Below are 22719 nucleotides of genomic sequence, written 5' to 3' on the forward strand. Positions count from 1 at the left end.
TGGGGCAGATATTAAATAGGGCTGAAAAAAACTTTCATTTCTTTTTGGAAGGTTGTGACTTTCTTTGAATTCTTGTGATCTCTCCAGTAGCTCCTTCTGCTCTCCTTTCCTCTCCCACCTCTGTCCTTACCTCTCCTCATAGAAGTAATTTAAGAAGGGGAGTAAAGGAAAAGAAGCATTATTCTAATTCCTCACTAAAATTCCACCCACATCCAGTCTTGACTCTTTCACTTCTTACTAAATCTCCCAAAGAGAACAGAGCCGGCTTCTTCCCTGTGTTCACCAGGACATCTCTCTGAGAGGCGATATTTGACCCCTTGCTTTCCAGATGTCATTGGAAGTAAAACCATATGTAGTTTTTTCATGAGTCAGAATCAGCCCCTCTTACATGAGAAGTCAGCCTGAACAGCATGGGCCCTTGTACATCCCAGGAGAAAAAGAACAGGAGTTAAAACTCAGTTCCCCCTCTGCTTGCCCAAAAAGAAGGAAGAGAGTTGGGCCACCCCGTTGTGTGGGTGGCAAAATATTTCTCCTCCGGGGTAACTATTGCGTATCTGTCTTCCTCTGGGCCTGCAGCCTCTTTAGTCTGCTGGTTGTCGTTGCTGTCATTTAACCTGGCCAGTCGTGAGGCTCTGCTGACAGCAGGAGCTTCCTGGAGGCTGTGGAGTTTTCAGTACTGAACAGATACCTGCCCATGAGATACTGAAATCTGGGTTACAGTAAGGCCCAATGTAGTTCCATTATTCCTTTACGCTTTAAAAATTGCATGCCAAAGCACTGTGCTCTCTTCAAAAAGAAAAACCCACCCTCCTATCTTGGGCTCATCTCAATAGGCCCCTTTAATGCTTTTAGCTACTTTGAAGAACCATCTGTCATTAGTCTCAGCACCCAATCAAATCATAGCCACTTTCTTTTATTCTTTCTCCCGTTAAAGTGTTTTAGATCCATCACCCCTTCCTTTGCATTTTTACACTATTTTAATTTCCACTGTTTTTCTGAATGAGTTTTACAATGGTTCCTGTGATCATATTAATTACTCACCTTTCCTTTCTCTGCAGAGGTCAGCACTGACTGGAGACAATGGTCGTCAGCCTTTATTTTGGCCCTCAAGCCATCGACCATTCAATGGAGCCTCGGCTCCTTAGTCACACATGGGACTTAAGGCCTAGTTTGATCCTCTCTCTCATAGTCTCAGAGTCAAAGCTGCTGCAAGATCTGGTTCATAAAATATTGGCTAAGCAATGTGCCATTGTGCAGCGTCATCCTATTATTTAAGACAACTTGGCTTTTCTAGCTATTCTGCTGTCTTATTACTTCCAGATTAGCTGTCTCCCTGAGAAAGGCCTTTCCAGGCTGGTCAAGAAACAAAGTGTATCAGGAAAAGGAAGGTGAAAATGCAAATGTTAATTTCACTCCTCAAATGGTCATTGAGCTCACTGCCATGTTAGAGACAGGATGATCCATTCACTTCATAAACTCACTTGTTCCCCAACTTCCCCATGACGACTCATGAAAAAATGCTGGGCAACATTTTCAGCACACAACACAAAACGCCCAAAACCATCTTCATGGGGGGATTCTCTTGCCTGATTGATCAGAACAGGCAGATTCCCATGATCCTTGCACATGAGGTATAATCTTGAAGATAAGAATGACTAGCATCCCTCCATTGACTGACTTAAGGCAAGATCTGTTACTCTTTGGGTCACTTGGCCCATGTTGAATGATCTTGGGGGATAAGTTGAGTCTTTTCACATGGGTTTTCAAACTAGGACTGTTTCGATGGTAAACCAGGGCAGGAAGTATAATGGGAAGAGCTCTGTCACAGAAATTGGAGGGACTTCAATTGTTAAAAGGCGAAATGCCTTGTTTCGTCTCTGGTTTAAATTTAAGTTTACTGCCAAAGGTCACATGATGCAACAAGTCGTGCGGGCAGTCTTCACGGCGCCCAAGGGACAGAACTTGTTCTCTATGAAGTGATGTCCAGGCAGGATGCCCTTTAGAAGGCTGTGGTTTCCACAGCAAGAGGCTGAATTGTGTTGCTGTCTCTAATTCCAGTTTATAAAAGCATGCAAAAAGATTATCCAAATCCTACAGAGTTTAGTAACTATATTAAAGACAGATTTGCTTTGAACATCGGTGGCCAAAATGATCGAGAAGATGAGAGAAGACAGAAGTGAAATACAATCAGAATACTTATATACAAATAATATATCTTTAAAATTAAACTACTGTCCTGAGATCTCTCTGTACTCTCCAGATTTTGGTCTGCTTTTGTACTCAGCAGATAACCTTTGATCATGTCTGCAAAGAGACCAAAACGTGAATAATTTGACAATGACAAAACCGAAAACCAGATACTCCCATTACTATAAGACCCAGTCTTCTTTTGTCATTGTTGGATATTTTAACTGAATTCCCAAGTCACTCTTTAATGGTCAGAACAAGTAAACAATCTTGGGTTGTTTGGCAATATCTGTTATAGTTCCTTCAACTGGATATATCCTTCAAATCAGCATTTTCACCTTTAAAAGTTTGTCCTTAAAGTATACTTGCTCATTAGTGAAATGATTTATGTTCAAGATTTCTCACAAGTTAGAACTTAAATATATCCTGACACATCTATTCCAGGGAATAGTACACAGCTGTTTGATAAAAAATCAAGCAAAGTTCAGGGAGACTTCCTTGATGGTCCAGTGGTTAAAACTCTGTGCTTCCAATGTAGGAAATGCAGGTTTTGTCCCTAGTAGGAGAACTAAGATCTCACGTGTCCTGTGACATGGCCAAAAAAAAAATTTTTTTAAAGGCAAAGTTCAGTATATATTGATGTGGAAAAATCTTCAAGATACATTGTTAAATGAAAAAATAAGAAGTCAAGGGAAAGAACAATGAGGATAGTTTTATTTTGCTGCTGCTGCAGCTGCTAAGTCGCTTCAGTCGTGTCCGACTCTGTGCGATCCCATAGACGGCAGCCCACCAGGCTCCTCCGTCCCTGGGATTCTCCAGGCAAGAACACTGGAGTGGGTTGCCATTTCCTTCTCCAATGCATGAAAGCGAAAAGTGAAAGTGAAGTCGCTCAGTCGTGTCTGACTCTTCACGACCCCATGGACTGAAGCCTACCAGGCTCCTCCATCCATGGGATTTTCTAGGCAAGAGTACTGGCGTGGGGTGCCATTGCCTTCTCCTTTATTTTGCTAAACATGTCTAAAATAAAAGAGGCAGTAGGAAACAAGAAAAGAAAAGAAAAGGGAAAAGAGACAGGAGGGAAAAGGAGGGGGAGAAAGAAGGAAGAAAGAATGAAGGGACAAAGAAGAGCACTGATGTATATATGCTTCAAATATCTCTAGAAGCCCCATCTCCTAGGATATTAACTGGAAGCTAGGCATGTACTTTTGTACCTTTTCAATGTTTTGAAAAGTTTCGTAGTTTTTACATTTTTAAACCAAGTGAATATATTACTTGTCCTATATAACACGAGAGAAATGAAAGTCACTCAGTCATGTCTGACTCTTTGTGACCCCCATGGACTGTAACCTGCCAGGCTCCTCTGTCCATGGGATTATCCAGGCAAGAACACTTGACAAGAATACTTTCCAAGGAGTGGGCAGCCGTTTCCTCAGGGGATCTTCCCAACCCAGGGATCGAACCCTGGTCTCCTGCATTGCAGGCAGATTCATTACTATCTGAGCCACCAGAGATTTGAGAAGATTGCCTTTTTTTTTTTTTTTTTTTGCTTGCTTTGGAGGAGCTGAGAATGAGCAATGGTATTTGGTCCCAGGCAGTGTAAAGCATAAATATAGGAATGGCCATTTTTTAATTTCATCTTGATGATTACACTGCCATTTTTGTTGGCATTTGAACATGTCATGCTTCAACAGCAGAAGCTTTAAATATCCTTCTCTTGCAACTCTGGGTCAGTGGTCAGGAGTGAGGGCAAAACAGTCAGCAAAGATATTAATAAGCTGAAGTCTTATTCAGTTTACAAGGAAAGTAGAAAGAAAGTGGGTGGTTTATAGATTCTCACAGGAGGTAATAACATGAAACTGCTGAAGAGTAGGCAGTTTGAAAATAAAGCACCATATCTGAATCTATAAGCAGTGAACGTGAATGAAATCCACTTCTCCCGGGTTATTCTTTTCACACGTCTGTCCAGAATGTCATACAATTCTATGCTGTTTTTGTAAGTATTCATGTTTCCTGGCCTGTGAGCCCAGGGAAGGCATGATCTCTGTTCTAGTTGCTTGTGGACATCCATGCCCAGCTCAGCTTCTGATGAACCCCTGGCAGGGGGTTAACAAATGATTGTTGCCTGCATAACTCTCAGCCCCAAAACAATATTGTTATTGTCAATAAAGAAATTTAATGCTTTCTAACATAAGGAAACCAGAGTGTGTCTGTAGTACTTCCCCCTCCTAAATGCCTTTTACCAAAGTATGCTCCCGTTTCTTAGAAATAAAAATATTGTCTGAAACTTGGACTTTTTAGCAAGTTTATTATAGAATACAAATATATAGATAAAACCCTTTAAAGGGTTTTAACAAGAACCCATTAAAAAAAGGAGTTCTTTGCTTTAAATTTCATGAATATTAAATGTAAACATGTTGGCATTTATTTGTTAGTTGTATCACTTGACAAAATAATTGAGACACTTAATGAAGTGATTAACTTCCCTGGTGGCTCAGACGGTAAAGTATCTGTCTACAATACGGGAGACCCGGGTTCGATCCCTGGGTTGGGAAGATCCCCTGGAGAAGGAAATGGCAATCCACTCCAGGACTATTGCCTGGAAAAATCCCATGGACAGAGGAGCCTGGTAGGCTACAGTCCATGGGGTCGCAAAGAGTCGGACACTACTTGAGCGACTTCACTCACTCAATGAAGTGATTTAACAGTGATTTATCTTATAAAGATAAGAAGAGCCACCCAAGATAATGCCAGGGGTCCCACTCTTCCCACAATGTAGTGATTATGTTCTCAATGTTTTTCTATTCTAAATTTAACTCAAAACTAGAGAAAATTCTTTATGATCAAATTAAATGTATAGTTAAAAAAGGAAGAAATGTAAAAACACACAAAACAAGCCCCACTCTCCTCTGCTTTTAGCTGTTGGGTGCAATCTCAAACACAAATTAGCATTTGGAGTTTGATTTAAGAACTGAATGTCTTTTCCCTGACTAGTAAACCTTTGCTAGTCTAAAAGTTGAGTCCTTCCAACTGAAGGTTTGAATTAGAATTAAAATAATATAAAGTCAGGAGTGATGGTGTGACCACAGGATTTTTTCTTAAAAAAAAAAGTTATAATTGGTCTTTCCTAATCCTGGATTTTAGAGTTGGTGATTTTCATATAAGTCAGAAAAGGTTACCCACTCCAGTATTCTGGCCTGGAGAATTCCATGGACTGTATAGTCCATGGTGTCACAAAGAGTCAGACACGACTGAGCGACTTTCACTTCACAGAACTCGATACATGTCCAATAAATATTAACTATTGTTATTGTTCATATTATCCTCAACTTAAGTAGTGACTTACCCTTAGGATGGAGTCCAGCTAAACTGAAAGCAATCTGATACACTACACGGGGCAGAAGGAGAGGAGATTGAAATGTAGACCATATAGAAGGGGGACTGATTTCATCTCTAGATTCTACGCTCATTTGAAGTCATACATGTATCCATTCATACATGGTTCAGGAATAGACACAAAGTTTAACTGTAAAATAATTCTTATGTCAAGGTTCTACCAAGGTTGTTGCCATAGGTGTTGCTGTAAATCTGTTGGTTTTTCTCTTCTTTTTCACTTGTCCTTTCCTAAAGCTTCCTATTTAAATGTCTTTGATGGTGATGGACAATCAAATTTTAAATGTTATTGTGACTTTCACATAGGCTCCAAATTATTAGAAACAAAACTAATGAATAAGAGATTTGAATTAATTTAGGTACAAGCATCTTAAAAATAACCAAATAATTGCAATAGGAAAAAAAATAAATAAATCCTAACCTCTCCCTTACCCTTAGTTTTGTATTTGATTAAAATAAAACAAATTTCCCAATTAATGGAATGACTTTTCTCAAAAAGCTCAAACTTTTTACTAAAAAAGAAAAAAGCAACTCCTTAGACTCAAAATGTTAAGCGTGAGACTTCCCTAGCAGGCCAGTGGTTAAGACTCTGCATTTCCACTGCAGGGGACATGGGGTTGATCTCTGGTCAGGGAACTAAGATCCTATATGCTGCATGATATGGCCATAAACAAAAAAAAATTTTTTTTAAATGTCAAGTATGTATTGTCATTGTTGTTTTAGTCGTTCAGTCATGTCTGACTCGTTTATGATTGTACCCGTCAGGCTCCTCTGTCCATGGACTTCTCCATGCAAGACTACTAGAGTAGGTTGTCATTTCCTTCTCCAAGGGATCTTCCCGAGCCAGGGATCAAACCTGGGAGGCGGATTCTTTACCACTGGCCACCTGGTAGGCAGAGTAAGTGTGTATATACCAATATAAGTTTTAAAAGTGAAATTTATTGTATTTATCTCATTTTAATCAAACATTTAATGTCACATATTACCTTTCTTTTTTATATTACAATATTAAGAAAATATATCTATGAAATTCTAATTTCCTGGGGATGACAGCATTTGGATTCAAGTTGTCTCTTGATCATGTTACTTAGCCTTTCTAAAGTTTGCTCCTAAATTGCTCCCTATATCCAACTTTAAAATTCAAAAGGGTTTAAAGTGAGAAAATATTATTTATCCATATAAATGGCTCAGAGCTAGGTTTATCTAAGTTTTTATTTAATGATTTTATCCAAATAAGGTCTCAGACTTTAAAACTTCATTAGGAAAGACAAGTGATGTATATTCCTGCTCGGAGAGTGTTTCTCCATTTGTTCAGTGATGCAAAGGTATCACATGTGTATTAATATAAGGCTTTAAGAACCCTAACTCAGGGAGAAAAGTTAACCCTCCCACCCTCAGGGTTACTTGCCAATTTTACTTTCATTTGATTTCAAGGTGAAACGTTTCCCAGTAGTCTCAAAAGTTCTTTCACTGGTATTTTTTGAAATGGCCTGCTTTTTGCCCAGAGATTGCTTTCATCATGGGGTTACAGTCCATGCTCAGCATTTCTCTTCTTCTTAAAGCCGTTGAGCAGTTTCAGGGGTAAATAATTTTCTATTTGCCTCAGTGCCATTGGCTTGGAGAACCCTCAAGGACCACTGCCCCGGCAGAGCCGCACACAGAGCACCCTGCTTCGGCATCTTTAAACTGCTCTCTGAGCTGCGGAACATGTCAGCTCTGGTCATCCACTCTCGCATGTTACAGGCACCTGCGGCATCTGACAGGGACCTTTCTGCAAGTACATGTGGGGGTCGGCCTTGTAAAGTCTTTATCACTTGCAGATTATTGCAGAGTGGCTACGAGCTGTGGTGTGATCCTGTCACACGGAGAGACTGGTCACATTTCCAGAACACCAGGGAAGGGACACCTGCAGACTTAATATTCATGGGCTTTTCAAAAACTTCTGTGTTACTCCAGGAAAACAAGACTCAACTAAATCTAATCATTAATCTGACAAATAATCTGAGAGGAATGTATCAGTTGACATTTTAGTCTAGGATTTTGTGAAAATCAAGCACAAATATTTTAAAAATTGACTATAATTTCCCCTTTTTTCCTAGAAATGTATAAGAGTTACAAAAAGAATCTCCTCTCAGGTCTTCTAGAAACTTCTTGCATATTATTTAAATCCATTTTAAAAATTATTTTAAATATTTAAATTGTATTTGGTTCTATTATTGTCTTTTCCTCTCATTAGCTAGCTACTGCTCTTTTTTTTTTTAATGCATAAAATGTCAGACCTGCCAACATAATACCAAATCAAACCAAACAATAATCCATGATGGATGGTTTTCCTTATATCATTTCTCCTATCATTTCTCCATTCTCTAATTTACATGACTTCTCTTATGTATTAGCTGTCTTCTCTTTTCTCTGAATAATATTGTTCTAATTTCATCATTTATTCTGTTCTAAGAATGGTGCTCTATTAATTGTACTAGTACCCTTTCATTACATTTTCATGTAATGGATACCCTCACCCATTCGACTCAAGACGTTTCTGTAGTTCTCAGACTTTGCTCTTCCAAATTCTTAACATCATCCTGCAATACTCAGGAGCTCTGTACTTTATTCTATTTGTAACCATTAGGCATTCCTTCTTGCTGGAAAATGGAGCAAACCAACAACCAACACTTTTTTTTTCTTTCTTAGCTCTTAAGTAGTTATTTCCAACTCTACATACATTCTTCCTATATTTGCATCTTCTTAAGATTCTTCAAAATGTATTTGCATTGTTCTCTTTTGAATTCAAGCTTATTTGCAGAAGCTTCCTTCAAAGTAGCTGCAAGAGTTATTTTCCATCTTTAGGATGCAAATGCCATCTATTTATTACCTACTGATGTTATTTTGCTATCTTGTCCCTTTCCCACTTCTTTCTTTTTGAGAAGAGCCAGCTCTCCCATCATGACTTTGAATGGGAAAGTTGAAGCATCTCTTTCTCTGTCTCTTTCCCTCTTGTTCAAATGGTAGAACAACAAAAACTAAAAGTCACTGTAAGGGGAAGCTCTGAAATCATTATTCTCAGTCTTTCATTTCTCTTGGATGAAAAACCACTAGGATCCTTTAAAATCTATTTTCCTGATCATTCTAGAAGGCAGTAAGTTTCTTAAGATGCTGCACACATAGTCACATGAAGCTAAAGATACATTTATATGTATAACTATAAACATAGATAAACATTAGATAATTTAAATAGAAACATAAAAGAAGAAAATGTAAAATACAATCTAAAGAAGACTTGCCATGTGGTTAACAGGCAGAATATTTCTTTCATGAGGTTATTTTTAAAAGCATGAATGCATGTAGACCACATGTCTTTTCTTTATCACATGAGATTTAATATCTTTTAAAATGTCTCCATATTCTGACACAGATTTTGGATGACAATTAGGGCAACTTAACACTATATAAGTGAGGGTTTTGTCCAAATACTAAAAGACACCAAAAAAAATTTACCTTTGCAAATGTTTTGTATAAGCCTTTGACACACTGTCTCACAGGTTTTCACAACAACTTTGTGATGAAGTAGAGATAGTCATTATTAACCTCCCAACATTTCAGATAATACAAGAAGCTCAAACCTTGTCTAGTGGCACAAAGTAGGTGACAGCTGTGACTCCAACGTGGTCTGCCACAGACAAAAGCACAGCTCTCTCCACTTTGGGGCTAGTGTAGGATGCTGGCCTTACATCCATGCTGGCCTTAGTTTAAATTCAGGTTTTAAATAAGGAGTCTCAGATGTAAAGCCCTTTCTTGGCTACTAAAGCAGTTCCCTATGCTTTAGAAGGATACTTAACCTTTCTCTCTTTCATTTTCTTCCCTCATAACATCAGCAGGTGCTTCTCAATGGCCTTTCTGCTCTCTTTGCCTCTCACAGCCTCCGATATAACACCACCGCTGGTTGGTCTCTTAATACCAATAACTTTCACCACTAGCCTCAATTATATTTTTGTCTTAATTATTCATCCCTAACTCATATTATAGATTCCTTTTTGCCTTATCCCATTTGGCCTCCCAGCTTTAGTTTTGGCCTGGGGAATAGGTTAAGGTTTGTGTCCACAAATATTGACTATCTGCTGCCTCCGATGTGCTCGGCACCCAGGCTGCTGATCTGCAATGAGGAATCTTTCTTCCTCCCAAGACCAGAGACCACCATCCACATACATATCACATCCGCTCTGCCTTCCTCTCTTTTTTCCTCCAGGTTCTGGGCTGAGGAAGCCTGCCTTTCATCTCACCATCTTCCCCTTTCTAAAACCTTTAAACTGACCCTCAAGAAGAATCCTTCTCCCCAGAGAAACAGCACGACTGCTTTTCATTATCTTGTTCCCCCTCTGCCAAACTTTCTTCCTCATTTCCGCTTCAAGATGTCCTCAGTGTTCAATCTGTAATTCACAGTTTCTCACAGTCTCATCTTGCGGCATGAAGCCAATGGGTGTCGGGAGAGAGCATCTTGCAAACACGAGCGAAGGAGGAGAGTAGATGTCATAGCGACACTGATCTGTCTTTATTATCTGGTAGCCTTGGCCGCCTAGCGCAGTGTAAAGTAGGAATGAGAATTCCCCATGCAAACTGCACCTAAGGGAAACACCCTTCTGAGGACCTGAGTTCAAGTCTCAGCTCTGACAATCTCTTCCTGAATGACCTTGCAGCAAATAACCTTCTTGTAACACAGGAGTGCTTTAACTGTGTACATTTTAAATAAGTCCTTTTGAGAGTGGGGCTCAAATTAGCTCATTTGTATGGATGGATTCAGTGGGGGTTTTGTGAGCTGAGCTAAAGACATTTCTGAGAGCAGCAGAGGAGGCTGTGTATCTGGGAGACAAGGGTAGGAGCAAGAGATGGGAGAGAGATTCAGAAAAGGTGATGAAAGGGGGCACAACGATCAATTCTACATATTCTGTAGTTTTGTACAGGACCCCTCAGCAGCCCACAACTACTGATACTGTTGTCTGGGACCCCACAGCGGAAATTAAGAAATCGGAACTCCTCGAAAGGCTGCAGGCTTCATATTTTCCCAGTTCTAGCAGGCACATGGATGGGGGCTTGCGGTCACATCATTTTGGTTGCTGCTCATAACAGAAGAGAATTTCCTCCTTCAACCCTGCCCATATCTCCACTCAATTCCATCCCCTCACTAGTGAAAATAAAAGAAAAAGAAAAGGGGGGAGTCAAGTACCTATAAATTCAGTCTCCCCAAATTACGAGGTTATCCACGGGGAGTCCCTGTTCAGGAGAAACATCTGATGGGAAGGCAGTGGTGGCACCACGCTTCTTTGTGTCTTTCTCCCTGGTATCTACAAGTGATCATTTGGGGGGAACTTGAACATGGTCGTCGTTTTATGTGTTTCTTCAGTCTCTGGTTCTCTGTCCTGATTCTGCCCTTCCTCTCCCGATGTGGTGTGTTCTTTAGTGACTGTTCACCTTACACCAAGATATTCGTTTCCTTCATGTCCACAGAAATTTGATACCTTCATTCTCTCCACCCCAAAAATGGCTTTGGCAAAGCAGCTCTTCTGGTTTCCTCTGATACACATTTCCTTCAGTTGTACTTTCCTGATCAAAATGGTCAAGAGGCTCATTCATCTGATTTATGACCTTGCAGTCCTCCTTTTGCGTCTTCTGGCAACTATTTGATTTCTGACTACTCTGGACATAGGACAATTTTATCTGTGACCTACTTGTACTGCAAAATCAAGCCCAGAATTCATTTTCTTTTCCAGATATTTGTTGTCAAGATCATCATCTACTACCACTGTCTTAAAATTCAGCTCCTGTGTACTCAGGAGTTTTTTTCTGGACATGGAAATGTCTCTCAGAATTACACCACGTGCCATTTTAACCAAATTGCTTAAAAATGTGGGGCCACATTTTTATTTTATAGAGCCGTTGAATTTATTTCTTCCTTTTTAACGTTAACTAGGTCCTTTTTTTTTTTTTTTTCTGTCCATCTCCTTTTCTTTCTGGAATTTTAGAGAAATCCCAACAATAGCTATTCAGCACCTATTGTATGCCAGGGTTAGGGTTAGAAGAACTAGAGACACAAGGCATAGTCTTGCCTTCTAGAAAATCATAATCTAGCTGTGGGTCATAAACAAATACTGAATTAGAAATCCAAATCTCTGGGAGCCATCCTGTTCTGTCCCTAACTCAGTTTTGTGGCCTTGGTAAAGGTTGGCTTATTCTGTGTAACCTAATCACCATCCATCCAAGTAACAAAGGATGTGTGACGTTGACCTGTGTTGAGGAGAATCCAAGCGTACCCGGGGAGGCTTAAACAAAATAAAAGTGAAAATAAGGTTAGAGGGATTTGTTTAAAAGCATAAACAATCTGAAGACTATCACTAAATGAATTGTTCTGATTAATTATATGTGTCGTTTATTCTCTTGATCAGATCCTGGAGGACTGGCTATAGCTAATAAATAAATATATGTATTTGTGAAATAATCATGCTAGAATACATACGAAGGTGTGTACAGTATGTGTGCTTATATTCACATTTGAAAGTAATGACCAGAATTTTGGTCCTTCAAATTAATCACTAGTAACACTATAGCCTTGGGCCAGGTGGTGGGAGTCACCGATATACTGCTGCCTCCTTTCTGGCTTATGTTCTGGACAAGCGTCTGAGCGTGGATGAAAAGGGGAAATTGAGCGACAGGCCTGCCTCAGGTTAGAGAGCAGGTTGGGGCTGGAGCCAGGAATAGCCCACAGCAGGATTCCTGAGTGATAATGGGTCGGTGTGACCCGGGGCAGGCTTTCCCGATAGTGGAGGGAAGGCTTATCAATCCTCAAGCTCTCCATTCCATCCTCCTTCCGAAAGGGCTGCTGTGAGCAGTGGGGGGAGGCAGGCAGGAGACCTAGGCCCTGGAGGGCTGAAGGCATGGCCTCACTAAAGGCAGGGCAGAAAGTAGCCTCCGCTGATCTTTTTTTTTTTTCTTTTCCTGTGGCTCCTTCTTCACCGGGTACATCCTGGTCAAGAACCTTCCAAGGCCCCTATTGCTGGCTCTTTGCCCGAGAGCAGTGGGAGGCGCACAAGCCAGCCTGGTGGGAAGACTAGCCAGACGTGCGCCTCCCTTTCAGCCCTCGCCGCTCTATCCTTCACCGGGTGACAGATGCATTGTTCCGCTGGCGAGGCCGGCAGCTGGACCCGGCGCCCCCCGCCCCTCCTCCGCCTGCGGCCCGCGCGCCGCCGCGCATCCCAGCGGGCCCACCCTGCGCGGCCAGGAGGCCCGGCGTGGCGGATGGCCATCCCCTAACTTTTAACAACACCTGCTACCAGCGTGCCTGTTGGTGGCCTGAATGAAGCTGGCTGTCGGTGCAGGGGGCTGGGGGGAAGCTTTTATATTTATTGCCCCGAGGGCGGAAGTCCGGGAGCTGTCCCCTGGGACCGGAAAACAGCAGGCACGTCGGCGGGAGCGAAAAAGAGACCAAGCGCCCACGCGGGGGGACACTTCACCGGCCGCGGGGCTGGCCCTCTTCCTCCAGCCTGGCAAAGACGGCTGCATTGTCTTTGGAAGTTTCCAGTGACCTCGTTTGTCCTGACTGCAAGGAAGCAGTTAGCCCCCACAGAAGTGGAATCTGCAGTTTCCTCCAGGCAGGACCTTTTCACGGCGTGACTCAGCCTCACTTCTCCCGGGCGGGACGGGAACGGCCCTGAGTGAAGGAAATTTAATTAACTTTAAAATGGCGGGGGGAGGGGGGGGGCGGGGAGTTGGGGGGGAGGATGCTTAATTTGTATTAGGCAAATGCATTTCCAAAGGCCTGCTGAAATTTCCTCTTCCAGGCCTTTAAAATAGGACACACACACACACACACACACACACACACACACACACACACACACACCAAAAACCGAACTTGATCTTTTTCTCTCCTGTCGCTCGTTTCTCGGCTCAGTTTACCAATTCCCATCCATCCGGGTTTGCAAATCTGAAATCCTCTTGATGACTCTCTACCCTGCCAGGCACATCCTGTGAGTGAGTTAAGTCGCTCAGTTGTGTCCAACTTTTTGCGACCCCATGGACTGTAGCCTGCCAGGCTCCTCAGTCCATGGAATTTTCCAGGCAAGAATACTGGAGTGTGTTGCCATTTCCTTCTCCAGGAAATCTTCCGTACCCAGGGATCGAACCTGGGTCTCCCGCGTTGCAGGCAGACGCTTTACCGTCTGAGCCACCACGGAAACGATGGCTAGCACATCCTACCAGCTATGAAATCTTTTCCCCTCTGCCTTTGCACCATCTCTCACAGGGGGCTTTTGCTCGATGTTTTCAGAGACATGGTCGTGCATTTCTTCCCCTCTCAGATGGTAACCAGGGTCTGCAGTCTCTCATTCTCCAGCTCTCCAGCCCATATGCTGCTACCATATTGTCATATACTCATCATCCCGGTGACATTAGAGGACTGTCTATTCTCCATAGTAAAATGTGCAACTCCTTGATGGGACGTTCAAGACCTTTATTTACCAACATTATTTGCCTTCTTTCTATTAAAACTCTTTGCTTTGGTCAAAATAATTCATCAAAAATTCCCTAAAAAAATCTTTTTTTTTTTTTTCCTGCCTCTGTCCTGTGTGCCCTATCCAAGACACCTCTCACCTCTCTACTGAAACTTGGCCATTTGGGGCTTCCCTGTTGGTCCAGTGGTTATGACTTCACCTTCCAATGCAGGGGGCATGCGTTAAGAAGCTAAGATCCCACATGCCTTGGAGCCCAAAAACAAAAACACAAAACAGTTACAACATTATGAAAAATTCAATAAAGACTAAAAATGGCACATTAAAAAGAAAAACAACTTTAAAAAACTTCATCCATCCTTAAAAGTCTAGGCCAAGTATTCCTTTTAAGTGTGAACCTTTTCCCAGTTTCTCAGAGGGGGAAAAAAATATGTTTCCTTACTCAAGAAATCTAACACTGTTTGTATCAATCTTGGGCAATTTATTACACATTTCTAGCAATTTGTCCACATATCTTGTCTCTTTCTATCTCCTCTGACACACCCTAGGAAAAATGGGCAAAATGATTAGTTGCCTGCTTAATTGACACAGCCTTGAAAATATCCATTAAGTGCCCATGAAGTATCCAGTGGTGTTTTTACACTACTCATTTATGAATGACCTACTTAGAGTAAAATAAAGGACATTTTAAAGCCTCAGAAGAACAGTCACATCTGTTTCCCAAGCTCCTTCCAGTGCTGACCCTGGCATGTATCCTGCCACACCTACTTCTGACCAAGGGCACGCATTTGTGTAGTCTGTAGCCATGGAAGTACTGAGGTCAGCTAACATTGGGCTTAGTAGCTCTATGTAGAAGCCAAATGAACTAACCAAGGGCAAGTAACAAGCATTTATAATATGGTCTATAAGGAAACACATCTATTTAAATCCCAAAGCAGACCCAGCTATTGTATTTCATCTAATACAAGCAAAGTAAAAATACACATACCTCCATATGAACTGGTCAAGCAACATTTCCAAAGTGTGAAGTTCTCAAAATGCTCTTTTTGGCTTAATGTCCTTACATGAAATCTGATATAAGATAAAATTTAGATGTCCTTCTTCAAAATGCATTATAACCAGAAGATGCTACAAACCCAAGTGGCCTTAAAAAGGGTCCAGAAACCACAGTGTGTGTGAATTAGCAGGGGAAGTTTGGGGGGGGTGGAGTTGGGGATCGGGAGTCCCCCATACCATCACCATCAGGCAGTATTTGAACATCAGCTGGGTGTCCTATAATTGAACACATTTCTGACATCATCTATCCCAAAGTAGAATCAGATTCCACAAAGTTAAAGTTTTACATTTCAGACATGGCTTAAATCTTGGCATATCTGTTGAACAAGAAGGTAGGTATTTCAAATCAGTTCTTATTTCAAGGAGAATTAGAGTATAAGATGATTTTTTTCATTACTATTGATCCATAAAAAGAATACTTCTTTTTAGGATATTTGTCTTTTAAAACTCTGTGCTGTGTGCCAAGTTGCTTCAGTCATGTCCAATTCTTTGGGACCCTGTTGGCCATAACCCACTGGGCTTCTCTGTCCATGGGATTCTCCGGGCAAGAATATTGGAGTGGGTTGTCATTCCGTTCCCCAGCGGATCTTCCCAACCCAGAGACTGAACCTGTAACTCTTAGGTCTCTTGCGTTGGCAGGTGGGTTCTTTACCACTGACACCACCTGGGAAACCTGTTATTTTAGCCACTATTTTCTCCTGACTTTATTTGGTCTCCTTATCTCAGAATGGCTCCTGTCAAGCTAGCAGAACATAGATAATACCCTGACAACCAGGAAAATACAGTTTCCTAAATCTAGCTTTTGCAAGAAAGGCTGCAGTATCATTTCACACCTGCCAGGATGGCTAAAATGCAAAAGACCAATAATACAATCATTGGTCAGCATGAGGAGAAACTAACTCTCATCCAGTGCTGATAGAAATAGATATTTGTGCAGATATTTTGAAAAACAATTTGGCAGTTTCTAAAATGTTGAACACAAATTTACTGTGTGACCCAGTGATTCCACTTCTAGATATTGACTCAAGAAAAATGAAAACATAAAAACATACTTCCACATAAATACTTGTACCCAAGTGTGCATAATAGCACTATTCATATTAGTAAATAAGTAAAATTAATCAAATATCAACTAAGTGATGAATGGATAAACAAAATGTGGTATGTCTATACAATGGAATACTATTCAGTAATTAAGAAACCAAGTACTCACATAAGCCATAACATAAAATTTCAAAAGAGTAGCTTAAGTGAAAGAAGTCAGACACAAAGAACCATAAAAAATGTATGCATGATTCCATCTACATGAAATGTTGAACAAAGGAAATTCTATGAGACAGAAAGTAGATTAATGGTTGCCTGGAGCTGGGAATGAGGAGTGGTTGATAAAAGAAAGAGTGCTGGGGGAGGGGGTGATAAAAATGTTCTAAAATTGGATCATAGTGATGGTTGCATGATTCTGTAAATTATACTTAAAACAGGTGAATTATGGTATGCAAATTACAAATCATAAAGTTGAAAGAAAAGAAAAAGGAGGGAAAGAAGGAAGGGGAAAGATGGAGATGCTGCAGTGAAATAACTCTAAGCTGGAGAGTTCTGCCCTGAAAGCGTCACACACCATGGACCCGACAGTCTCAACACACAACGTCCCACTGGACTCCCCTATTTCTGGAAGAAGGAGCAAATTATGCAGAGTGCTAAGGAAGTTTACAGGCTGCAGAGGGTGGAAAAAAACAATCCTTTTATCTATTTTTGTAAAAGTAGCAGAAGCTATAAACATCTTCTCTTTCCTGAGTTGATAATTTTATCCCTCGTGACCCGTCTGTAGCCCCAGAGAAGGAAGTCATTTAATTCAAGCCCTGAGGATGGAGAGGTACTTGGAGCTCTCTCACCCCCTCGTGTCAGCACGCAGCCCCCCTCTGTGGCCACATCTTCTCTCACCTGCTTCTGGCATTCATCTTGCCAATCAACGGCAAGGGGATAGAAGAATTAGCTGTTGGTTGGTGACCCCACACAATGGGCTGACCCGGGGGCGGGGGAGGGGGCTGGGGAGCAGTTTACTTGTTTGACACCATTTCCTCTGAACTGACAGGCAGCCCTTCCTTCTGAAGTCCCTCCTGAACCCCAGTATACTCTGACATGAGTGTACACAGCTGGCCAGAAGCCAGACCTGACCTGCATCCTTATTACGGGTTGTCATTAGAAACAAACCAAGGATTGTGTGGACGCTTCTCTTCCTGGCAGAGTGAATCTCACCAAGTGAACCTCGCCCAGTCCTGCCAAGATGCTACTTCTGCTCCTGCTGGGAGAAAGAGAAAGGGGAGGCACCAAACACACAGAAAGTCAGGACAGGGATCCATTCTCAGAGCAGACAAATCTGGCGAAGAAGTAACATATGAAAACTCTGGATGTCCTTGGAGTTAAAAGCACGCACACTTGTTCAGGTCTCTGCAGGGATGGGCTTGCTGCTCATAACCACATCCTGTGCATGCTGAAAACCTCTAGTGGAATGTCATACAGCATGTGCACCAACAATGTCACCTTCCAGCCAGAGCCGTGTTTTCTATTTTGAAGAACAATTTCCAAGAGGATGTTTTTCTTTTTCACAGCAAGTCCAATATCAGACTGAGTGTGTTTGTAGTGGGGAAAGGGGGGGAGGGGGGAGTCTACTTCTAAACAAAAGGTTGTTTACCATCTTATCTTTTGAACTAAATATAGAGATTTCCCTCAAAACGTGTACACCGATGACCTACGAATGTGGTGAGCTCATGACAAGTAAGTGGGGACCTAAGCTGTTGTCCACGCCCAGGGGAGGACTGCTTACAGGTGACTGTGAGAAGCCTGCAAACACCAGGACAACCTCGGGCCAGCATCCTAGGACAACCTAGGACAACATCCTAGGAGGATGTATGTTCAAGTTACTCGGTAGCACACAGAACATGGGTGTAACCTGGGCCCAGACGGTCATGTCAGGCTTCCCAAAGGAAGGGGCGTGCGATAAGTCCCATTGCATCAAGACTACTCAGGTAACTTCAGTTTTTAGAAGAAGCACCCTAGATTTGCTCTACATACTCTTTCAGCTACTGCCAATTTTTCCAGTCTGCAGAGAAAGTTTTCTAGAGTGTTCCATTCATTGTAGCTCCTTTCCTCGCTTATTCACTTTTCCACTTCCATCTATCTGCCTTTTGTCCTACGCCAATCTCCTGAATCCACTCTGAGAAAGTCATCGGTCACCTCTTTGGTGTCAAAACCTGTGGATGCTGTTTCAGTCTCATCTAACTCAGCTTTTCAACAGCATTGGACACCGTTGAGCACTATCTTCTTCCTGAAACACTCACTATACATGTACAGTTGCATCTGCCTGGATGAAAAAGGCCATCTTTCCTTGTCAAAGGTGACATCTGTCGAACACAACAAGCTGAGCACCAAAGGGGTTGTGTCTGCCTTCAAAGGCCTCAGTTTTATCCTTACAAAGGATATGCACACAGGTGAATTATATTCCTGCCATCTATCCAGTTACAGTTACCAAAGATGACACCTACCTAATTCACCAGCAAGCCTAACTGATTCCGCCTCTCGTCTACAGCCATCACCCTAGTTCATGCTCCCATTGTCCAGTATGCAGACCACCTTAACCTCCATCAGCTTCTCCACGTTTTTACTATTTGTCTTCTCTGATCCATTCTTTACAAAGTAGCCAAATTTATTGTTTAAAAACAATATCAGATGTCTTAAACATCTCCCTTTTGCTGAACTGTTGAAATCATATCCCATTTTCCTTAGAATTAAATGCAATTACTTCAGCCTAATTGCAGCCCATTCCAGTATTCTTGCCTGGAAAATCCTATGGACAGAGGAGCCTGGCAGGCTACAGTCCCTGGGGGTCACAAGAATAGAACATGACCAAGCGACTAAACCACCGCCACCACCTCAGCCTACAGAGAGTTCTGTGATCTGGGCCGGCCTCACCTCTCCAGGCTCTTTCTTTTATGCTCCTCACCTGTCCCCTTGCCAGTTTTTTCTGTCTTTACCTTATGTGACCTCGGGCCAACATATCATCACTGGAGATTACATCTTCCTGTCCAGAAGTTTTCTTTCGTGGCTTCCCTAAAGCTTTCTCCCTTACCTGAGTGCAGAGCTTAGCCTGCTGTTCTCATAGAAAGTGTGCCTACTTTTGTTACATAGTCACCTGTGAACATGAACAGGAATATCTTCTCCATTAGACTGTGGTATCCTAGAGGGCAGGAACTGTGTCAGTTTGGTCCTGAGTCTTCAGTGCCTAGGTCAGTGTCTTAATCAATAAATATTGGCTTACTGAATTTTGAATGAATGAGAAAATTTTCTTCATAACAGTTTAACTGTGGCAGAAACTGTTCATTGCCTCTAATATCTATTTTTCCTCTTTCATTTGTACCAGAACCCTGAATGTGTTCAGCTGAAAAACTGTATTTCCCAGCCCTGGCAGTGTAATGAGATGGACGGAGAAATCTCTATCAATACTTACTTATGGAAAGCTCTTAAGAAAGAAGGGGCACCCTTTCTCTCCTTTTTGTTTCCTCTAATGTGATGTGAATGGCTGCAGCTTTATCAGCCGTGTCATGATCTTGATAATGCAAGGCAAAGAAGCTGAAGAAAACGAGACTGGTCCCTGATATATTTTATGGGGTAACCACAACAGCATTGCACCAAATACTGCTGGACTTCTTAAATGTAAAATAATGGACCCTTAAACTGTTCAGTTCCCTCTAGATGGCTCTCTGGCATTAGCAGAACTTAATCCTAACCTGGCATCCCAGGTGGCTCAGTGGGTAAAGAATCCACCTGCAATGCAGGAGACACAAGAAACGAGGGTTCGAATCCCAGGTAGGGAAAATCTCCTGGAAGAGAGCACGTCAACCCACTCCAGTATTCTTGCCTGGAGAATCCCATGGGCAAGAGGAGCCTGGCGGGCTACGGTCCACGGGGTCACAAACAACTGGACATGACCGAAGCAACTGAGCACACACACACAGTCCTAACCTACACCACATCCTAAAATAAAAATTCTTAATGAAGGTCACCACTCCTCAGCGCTGGAGAGTTGGAGACTTTGGTTGCCTAATTCACTCCCTGCACAGAGGAAATAGGGGACAGACAGCACAGATGGTCACTGTCACGTTTGATGCCCATCTACTAGTGGATTTAGTTAGAACAATGGGCTCCTGCAGAAAAAAATAAGAGTTTATCAAACCAAGACACGTGATTATTCAGTGGTCAATTTTTAAGGGGAGTGACTGGATTAAATCTACACTAGGTTATTCAAAAGGGTAATTGAATTAAATAAACCAGTAAGGCTTCCCTGGTGGCTCAGTGCATAGGAATCCCCGTGCCAATGCAGGAGACATGGGTTTGATCCCTGATGGGGGATAATCCCACAAGCCGCAGAGCAACTGAGTTTGTGTGCCACAACGATTGAGCCTGTGCTCTAGAACCTGGGAGCTGTGACTCCTGAACCTGTACGCCTTAGAGCTCCACAAGAGAAGCCACCGCAATGAGACACCCCCACACCGCACCCATAGCATGGCCCCTGCTCTCTGCAGCTAGAGAAAAGCCCTTGAAGTAACGAGAACCAGCACAGAGAAAGATAAATGCATGAATAAAGAAAATTATTGTTTAAAAAGCCAGTTAATTTAGTCCAAACAGTTGTTTTCTTTTAAATAACATTTAAATTGCAAGTTGATCATTTTAAGACCAAATGGAACTTTGGTCACAAAACAGGACATTTCAACACCACAGCATCACTTGGCCCAGAAGTAGTCTAGGGAGTGCCTTCATTCTAAGTATGAGAGCTAAAAGTCACATTTGGAAGAAGCATCGTGGATCTACAAGGCATGGAGCACAACAGGTAGAGATGCAGTCTGGGTGGGAACTAATTTTTAGTATCTCGGAAAAGCAGGCAGTTGATTTATTCTTAGCGGGCTCAAAAGATTTAATGGATGTAATCTTAAAATACATTTTCAAATAATTTAAATACCTGAAGTATGTGAAAGAGTCCAGACTCCTGCATTTACACTGGAAAGTTTGATAAGCTGGAGTTTTTCCCATATAGGCACGCAATTGATTTAACTATAGGCTTGACCCATGGAATTCCCTTGTCAACTGACAGCCATGAGAAAACCCACTCTTGCAGTGGAGTCCTCCTGAAAATAGAGCAGACACTTCTTGCCCTTTCTCACAGGCCTCTTGGCTGCAGGGAAACAAGAATGCCCTTTGTCAAGGCATACCCAGGAGGAGCACTTTGGAGCTCAATTTTCTCATGGTGTTTTCAAATAAAAGGAATGACGATAATTCAATTTGAAATATGTCCAAGTGTTTCTAGCATCATCCCTGCGCTGTGGTATGTTTCTGAAGCAAATAAGATAATAAGGAATCAAATATGGAGAGTCAGCTAAGTGTCTAATATCCTAAAAAAATGGCCACTTACAGATTTTTGCCATTGTTTTCTTTTATCTCTCCTTTTCTGAAACAACATGCTTGATAACCTGGTCTCCTGAACCAAAGAAACATACGAACAGAAATGGTTACCAGATCATGTCTGTGACCTCAATGTATCTCAATATATAAAGGAGCCATTTCTTCAGTAGTTCTGCAGCTTACTGCCTTCCAGACACAGTGAATGAGTCATGAGTCCAAGGAGGTTTAGCTGGAGAAAGGGGGCCCAGGTCACCATCCACACAGACTAAGCCTACAGGGCGATAGGACACTCAGTTTAGATCAAACACTGAAGAGTATGTGAAGTTGTTTTCACTTTCTTCAACCATATACTTACTGGTTAATATCTCTATTACTGTTACTGGTTTAATGCTAATGGCTGAAAACTATTTTTAAATGAACACTTGAAGTGTTTTCAATTCTGCTGAATGCCATTTACATGCTATTCACATACCAAGAAGGTTAAAAGAACAGGCTCTGCAGTCAAACTGCCTAGGATCAAATCCTAGCCTGCCTGCCTGCCCTCCTCCAGGGGATCTTCCCAACGCAGGGATTGAACCTGTGCCTCTTACAGCTCCTGCGTTGGCAGGCAGGTTCTTTACCACTTGCACCACCTGGGATCTACCACTTACTAGCTGTGTGATCTGGGAAAGTTTGTTTACCTCACTGTATTTATTTTGTCATATGTAATCAATGGAAATGATGGGCAGCAAGTTCATTATATACAGTGCAAGGCATCAAATACATAGAATGGAAATCCAATTGCTATACACACGTAAAGAATTCCAGTGTTACAATTAACATCTGTGTACGAATGAGTCTCGAGCTTTGGAATTAGTCTATTTTAGTTTTCCACAATCATACAGAACTCTGCAGGTAAAATGTCTTTAACTGGATAACATCAAATAGCCTGGTAATTCATTTAGCCTGCTGCAATAACATTACAGATATGATTATAAAATTGCAGGATGAATTGAAGGAAAAAACCCACAAACTGCTATGCCAAATTTACCTATCAAAAGAACTGTTGACATTCCAAGCTGTTACTTTGTGAGACTTTTCTAAAATTTATTCTAATGTGATTCTAATTGTTGAAAATATTCTTAGTTCTTCTGTTGAG

At 41.8% G+C, this 22719-nt stretch overlaps 1 non-coding gene across 1 annotated transcript; it reads right to left on the reverse strand.

Annotated features, from left to right (window-relative positions):
- Positions 1-13727: 13727 nt before the first annotated feature.
- On the reverse strand, positions 13728-13799 carry TRNAC-GCA. The gene has a single exon. It is a non-coding gene; the product is annotated as a tRNA-Cys (tRNA).
- Positions 13800-22719: the final 8920 nt, after the last annotated feature.

The sequence above is a fragment of the Bos indicus x Bos taurus genome, chromosome 9 (genome assembly GCF_003369695.1).
Source record: "Bos indicus x Bos taurus breed Angus x Brahman F1 hybrid chromosome 9, Bos_hybrid_MaternalHap_v2.0, whole genome shotgun sequence".
Taxonomy (NCBI): domain Eukaryota; kingdom Metazoa; phylum Chordata; class Mammalia; order Artiodactyla; family Bovidae; genus Bos; species Bos indicus x Bos taurus.